Genomic DNA, 6,347 nt, shown 5'->3' with positions numbered 1-6,347 from the left:
ACCCAGGCAATTCATCAAGCATGTCATCAAGCCTAGGAATGAGATGCCTATATTTAATGGTGATGTTATTTATGGCTCTACAATCACAACACATTCTCCATTTCCCATCCTTTTTAGGTACTAACAAAACAAGCACAACACAAGGGCTAAGGCTCTTTTGAACCCAACCCTTCTCCAACAACTCTTGGATTTGAGACTCTATCTCTTTTGTTTCTTGAGGATTTGTCCTATAGGCTAGTCTATTTGGTAGACTAGCCCCAGGCACTAAATCTATTTGATGTTCAATTCCTCTAAAGGGAGGAAGCCCAATAGGCCCTTCCTTAGGGAATATATCCTCAAACTCTTTCAAAAGATTTTCAATTTTAGGAGGTAGATTCTTAAGCTCAAGAGTTGTGGTAGTACATGTGAGTGTTCCTTTACACAGCAGGAGGCATGAAGGTTATTCAACATTGAGAACTTGATTTAAAGATTTCATGGTTAAAATGTTCTCATTTTAAATGACCTTGGGAGAAGGAAGAACAATCTCTCCCGCCTCAGATTCATCTTTATTTAGCTTTTGGACTTTTTGCGGACATGGTTAAAATGTTCTCATTTTGAATGTCCTCATCTTTCTCTTTTTCTCTTTTGTTCTTCATTTGAAGTTGATCCTCAGCCACTTGTGATGGCAAAAGAGGATGAAAACAAACTTTTTAGCCTTGTGAGTAAAGGTAATCTCATTGGTGAGACCATTGTGCATTATTTTCTTATCAAATTGCCAAGGTCTCCCCAATAAGATATGACAAGCTTCCATAGGTACTACATCACATAGCACACTATCTTCATATTTCCCTATGGAAAACTTGACCTTTACTTGATGATTGACTGCCAAATCCCCATCTTCATTAAGCCAATGAAGTTTGTAAGGTTTTGGATGAGGTAAGACAGTCAAAGACAACTTGTCAACCAACCTAGTACTGCAGCAGTTACAACACGAGCCACTATCCACAATTAGAGAACAAGTGTTTTCCAAAATTTTACACCTTGTGTGAAATATGTTCTCTCTTTGTGTTAGTTCTTGTGGACTAGGTTGATTGTTGAGGATCCTTCTAACCATTAAAAGGTCCCCATCACAAGGGTGAGCATCTTCTATATTAGACTCGTTGGATTCCTCACTTCCACTCTCACTTTCATTTTCATCCTGGCTGTTATATCTATCAACACCCCTAAGAATCATGGTCCTTTGGTGGGGCATTGAGATGCTATGTGACCTCTACCAAGACATTTGAAGCATTTGATTTCACTTGTGCGAGTGTGTGATGATGCACTCCCCTCTTTCCCTTTCCTAGATTCTTAGGTGGCTCCTCCTTTTTCTCTTCTTTCTTAAAATCTTTCTTAACATAAGAGTTAGTTTGAGCTTGATTTCTTTTTGAAAAAGATTTTCTCAAATTTTGTTGTTCTACCTTAATGCATATTTGCACCAAATCATTCAAATCTTGGTAAGGTAGAAGCTCAACTCTATCTCTTATATCAAGGTTTAAGCCACTTAAGAATTTAAAAATGGTAATGGACTCTTCCTCAATTATTCTCGCCATCATCATAAGTAACTCCATTTTCTGTCTATATTCTTCCACAAACATATTTCTTTGTTGGAGTCTTTGGAGCTTGTTCATGAGCTCCCTATTGTAGTAGGAGGGAATGTGTCTCCTCCTAAGGGCTGACTTAAGATCATTCCAATATTCAATTGAAGGTCCATTACTTCTTGGCCTCTCTTGGACTATAGAAGTCCACCAATACATAGCATACCCTTGAAAGCTTAGGGTAGCAAGAGGCACTTTCCTTTCTTCACTAACTTGATGGCAAGCAAAGAGTTGCTCAACCTTCATCTCCCAATCCAAATAAGCTTCAACATCATCCTTGCCTTGAAAGTGAGGCAAGTCTACTTTAACTTCTCTAGGAGTAGGGTCTTTTCTTTGCCTCCTAATGTGGGAAGGTTGTTGATAATATTCTCCTAATCTTAATCCTTCCTCTTCCCCATATATTGAAGCTCCACTTCTAGACCCTTTGCTAGAATTACTCGTACTTTTTAGCTTATTTTGGATTTTCTCATCTCTTTTCTTTAAAGCTTTGATTTGTTCCTCCAAGAGAGCAATTTGGCCATCTCTTTGTAAATTGCCTCTTGTTGTCTCCATAGTTCAAGTGATTTGAGTTGTTGAGAAACATGTTTTAAACTATGAATTGAATCCTCATAATCACTTGCACTATGTAGGGAGGGTTGGCTAGCCATGATTACTAAAAGCTAACTAAGAATTTCTAAAGAAGAAGTAAATAGCAAACTTCTTGAATTATCTTCCAGGAAAGAGAGGTGAATCACTTGGATTGCTTACTTACCAAGTCTTTCCTTGCCAATGTAATTCAAAGAATATTGCACAAAACTTCTAAAATAGAATTAGACACACACTAACAATTAAGCAACAAAAACAAAAAATTGGAGTCTAACTATGCGACCTACTTTGGTGAGGCTTGATGTTGCAAGACACACTCACCGTCTACAAGCGCTTTTACTATTTAAGAAGGTTCTAATTAAGAGATGAGAGAACACCTAAGGCTCCCCCAAGACACTTAATTAGTCCAAAGAGATAGAAGAAAGAAAACTTGAACAAATATAACTCAAATGAATACAATCACAAATTTGCGCAAACTTAAAAATTCTTCAAGTGTTTCACTCCACTCTTTTCTTTCTTCTTTTGTCTCACTCAAGTGTTTGCTTTGAATTTTCTCCTTTGTGAACTTCACTTGTAGCTTGGAGTTCCACTTTGGTTTCCACCTCCTAGGATGTTACCTCTAAAGAAATCTTCCACCAAGAATGTAACACCAAACTAAAGAAGCCAATAAGGAAAATCAAGAAAAGCTTAAATGAAAGAAGAGCTAAACTCAAGTGGGATATAGATGAAACATACTCAAAGATTTAATAAATAAAGACAAACAAGAAATAAGGCAAAGAAACAAATTAAGCACTCAAATGAACTACCTAAAGAATGGCACTAGAATGGATTAAAAACAACCAAAAACAAGCTAGAAATCTGCACAGAATTTGAATTTTCAGCCACTACCAGTCCAAAAACGTTAAATTCAGCCTCTACTTCAACGATTTATCATTTTTTCATTTCTCAACATTTTTCAGTGATTTTTGTTTTCTTTTTTCGTCTATGTTTTAGCTACAAGAGGAAAAAATCAGATCTGGATTTGCAATAGCCAATTGTTTGTGATATAACAAATACAAAAAGTGTGCAAATAGACAGAACTGGAACAACAGTAAAATGCAACAGAAAAATGCTCTCAAACTCAAGTGATGGTAGTGATTCTAGTGTACTTCTTTTGCCACTTTCTTTTGATCTTTTCTTTTGATTATTTTTGGCACTTGCTTGTATTCTTTTTGTGCTCTTTTTCTTTCTTTTTTTATAGCTCTTACAGCAGCTAGTTTCCATCACAAATTAGAATCACCACCACACTATGCTTGATCATTTGCATTTTAATAGAAACAAAAGAGAAGGAAACTTAAAGGAATCAAAAGAAGATTATGAAACTCAAGGAAACACAATGGAATTTAGCACACTTTGGCCACTTTTTAGAGACATATGAGACACATTCTTTGTCTCCTTTTGTGCTAGAACGAAATTAGCCTTGCACACACCATAGTTCGCTCTTTTGTCTCTCATTTTTTGTAACCTTATTTGACCTAGTTTCTAGAAGCTAGGGTTAGGTTTTTGTAGAGACATCCTTAGGTATCTTTTATTTTCTTAAAGGCCCCTAAATTCTTCTATATAAGGGGTGCTCCTAGAAATGTAAAAGGGTTGAACATTTTGAAGTAAAAACACTCTTGTGTCTCAACCATTTGTGAGAATTTCCTCCCTTGGGAGTGAATACTTTTAAGCCTTATCTTGCATAGCAAGTGGCGGTACACATCCACTCATCTTCAAGGTTGCCATGGCTTCTAGCCTAGCCTTGTAGTGGCGTGCTTCTCACATTTTTACCATTTCCTTCCTTTCCATTTTATGTTTTCTTCTTCTTTAATTGCTCTTGGTTTTCTATGATTTGTGTGCTTTCCATTTCCTTTTAATTTTGAATCAATTCATCATCTTCTTGTCTTGAGCTTTGTGAAAGGAACCTTCACATCTAGATAACTTGCTATCTTAATGTCCAATGGGGATTTCACTTAGCTTTCTTAATCAAATCACACCATATTCAATAATCTTAAAAAGGAACAAGATAATCCTTCATCATTTGGTATCTAGAGCCTAGGTTGTCTTGAATATGGTGTTTTTCATGTGCTAACCTTGTCTTGTTGTAGCTATCGTTGTATGATTCAAATCCACTTCCATTGCACACAAAAACAATGCTGGCAAAAACTGTTCACAATTTTAAAAGATTAAACTGCACCTGCACAGTGATCCAAAAATTACGTTCTTGATGTCAAAAGAAAGCTCTATTAGTCTAGTTTCTAACAAAAAGAGAACCAATGCATTTGGAGTTTTGTGGAGAGAGCTATGGTTGAAATAGTGAGCAAAGGGCAGAGCTGCTGAGATCACCACGAATCAACGTTTTTCAGGTTATGTTGGGCAGTTTTGTCTACTGTTTTTGTTACTCTTCGTACTCCAAAATGTGGTTGGATAACATGTCTTTGGATGCTTAGTCTTTGAGCCTCAAATCCATGAGTTTAAATGCATGATAGCTACATGTTTGTGTCTTTGTGTATGTCATGTTGAGTCTTTAAATGTGTCTAACTTTTGCTTGAGTCATATGTCATATGCTTCTTTGAGTTTTCTTATTCTTGTTTCTAAGTATTTGAGCTATTGCATGAGATCTATGCCTTCTGTTGTAGCATGCTCCATGAAATTGATTTTGACCTAATTTTTAAGGAACTAAGTGTTCAAGACACCCTTAAATATCCTTCTCATCATCTTAAGTACCTAGTTTTGAAAAGAAAAATTATTTTCATGACCAAAAACAGTTTGGCCTAGAGCTAATGTGTTGCTTGGTGAATCCATTTGGCCATTTTTACTAGGTGTTATACTACCAAATTTTATACTTGGATTTTGGGTGATATTGGCAAATTAGTTCCATGCTTTAACTTGGTTATGATCTTTCTTAGTGTATGCATAATTTTAGGTATAATCTTGGCTTGTTCAAATGCTTTCCATAGAGTCTTTAAAAGTGTTTTTCATTGCTTTAGTCTTGTTCAAGTTTTGTCTTTAAAACAAAATTTCCTTAGAAGTTAAACTTTCTTGTTTTTGTGCTTTTCTTGCTTGTCACTAGGTGTTCTTTGTTGTGTCTTAGTAGTTTTTGTTTTCTTGAAATTCTTGGGATGTGTTGGCCGAATCACTTGTCTTGCATTTGAAAGGTTTTGAACAAGTTTTTAAAAGTGTTTGCTTCACTCCTTTGGTGGATTTTGAATGCTAGCCTTGCCTTGTTACTTTGGGAGAGTCATCTGAACACTTGGGTTACAATTTGGGTTGGATTTGGTCTCAATTTTCATGTTGTCTAACCTCTAATCCATTTATTTTGTCTCGGATTTGAGTGTTTTTGTTGTAGGAATCATGGCAAGTTCATCAAATGCACTTATACCAAACAAAAACAATACATTGATGAGATTGCTTCGGGGATTTGGAGTTGTCTAGGAAGGAGGCCTTTGAACAATTGAGAAAAGACAAGGAGCAAAGTGACCTAAGAATCCAAGAGCACATTCAAAGGCTTGAAGCTAGGGAGAAAAAAAGAGATCCTTGGAAAAGAGGGCATTCTAGGCGCAACCCATCATAAGAGAAGCAAACTCCAAAGATTCCTAAGTTCTATGGTGGAAGTGATCCCAAAATCTTCCTTGATTGGGAAGCTAAAGTTGATCAAATTTTCATTGAAAATCATGTAAAGGATCAAGCACAAGTTGATCTAGTAGTTTTAGGATTTTTGGAGTATGCCAATACTTGGTCGCATAAAGTTTGTAAGAATTATGACCAAGGGCCACCCGCGGCTTCTTGGATGGACATTAAAACTCTTATGCGTGCTATATTTGTTCCTCCCTCCTATAGGAAGGAACTTATTATAAAGCTCCAAAGGCTTCACCAAGGTCCTATGAGTGTGAGTGAATACTTTAAAGAATTAGAGTCTCAAATGCGTAGGGTTGAAATAAAAGAAACTAACAAAGAGAAAATAAAAAGATTTGTGAGTGGTCTTAGGAGAGACATAAAAGACCAAGTAGAGTTGTATGAGTACTCCACTCTTGAAAATGTTTTCACACTTGCCCTTGGGATTGAAATTCAATTGAAAAGAAAAAGAAGGGTAAAGAAGAGTTACTCACCCAACCACTACTTTAGTCA

At 36.2% G+C, this 6,347-nt stretch overlaps 1 pseudogene; it reads right to left on the bottom strand.

Moving 5' to 3' along the window:
- Nucleotides 1–545: 545 nt before the first annotated feature.
- On the bottom strand, nt 546–2,185 carry LOC146881625 (uncharacterized; annotated as a pseudogene).
- Between the last annotated feature and the right edge of the window lie 4,162 nt (nt 2,186–6,347).

Source organism: Vigna unguiculata, chromosome 11 (genome assembly GCF_037176805.1).
Source record: "Vigna unguiculata cultivar grain cowpea cultivar isolate G323 ecotype 2 chromosome 11, ASM3717680v1, whole genome shotgun sequence".
NCBI lineage: Eukaryota > Viridiplantae > Streptophyta > Magnoliopsida > Fabales > Fabaceae > Vigna > Vigna unguiculata.
This window is presented reverse-complemented; position numbering and strand designations above follow the sequence as displayed.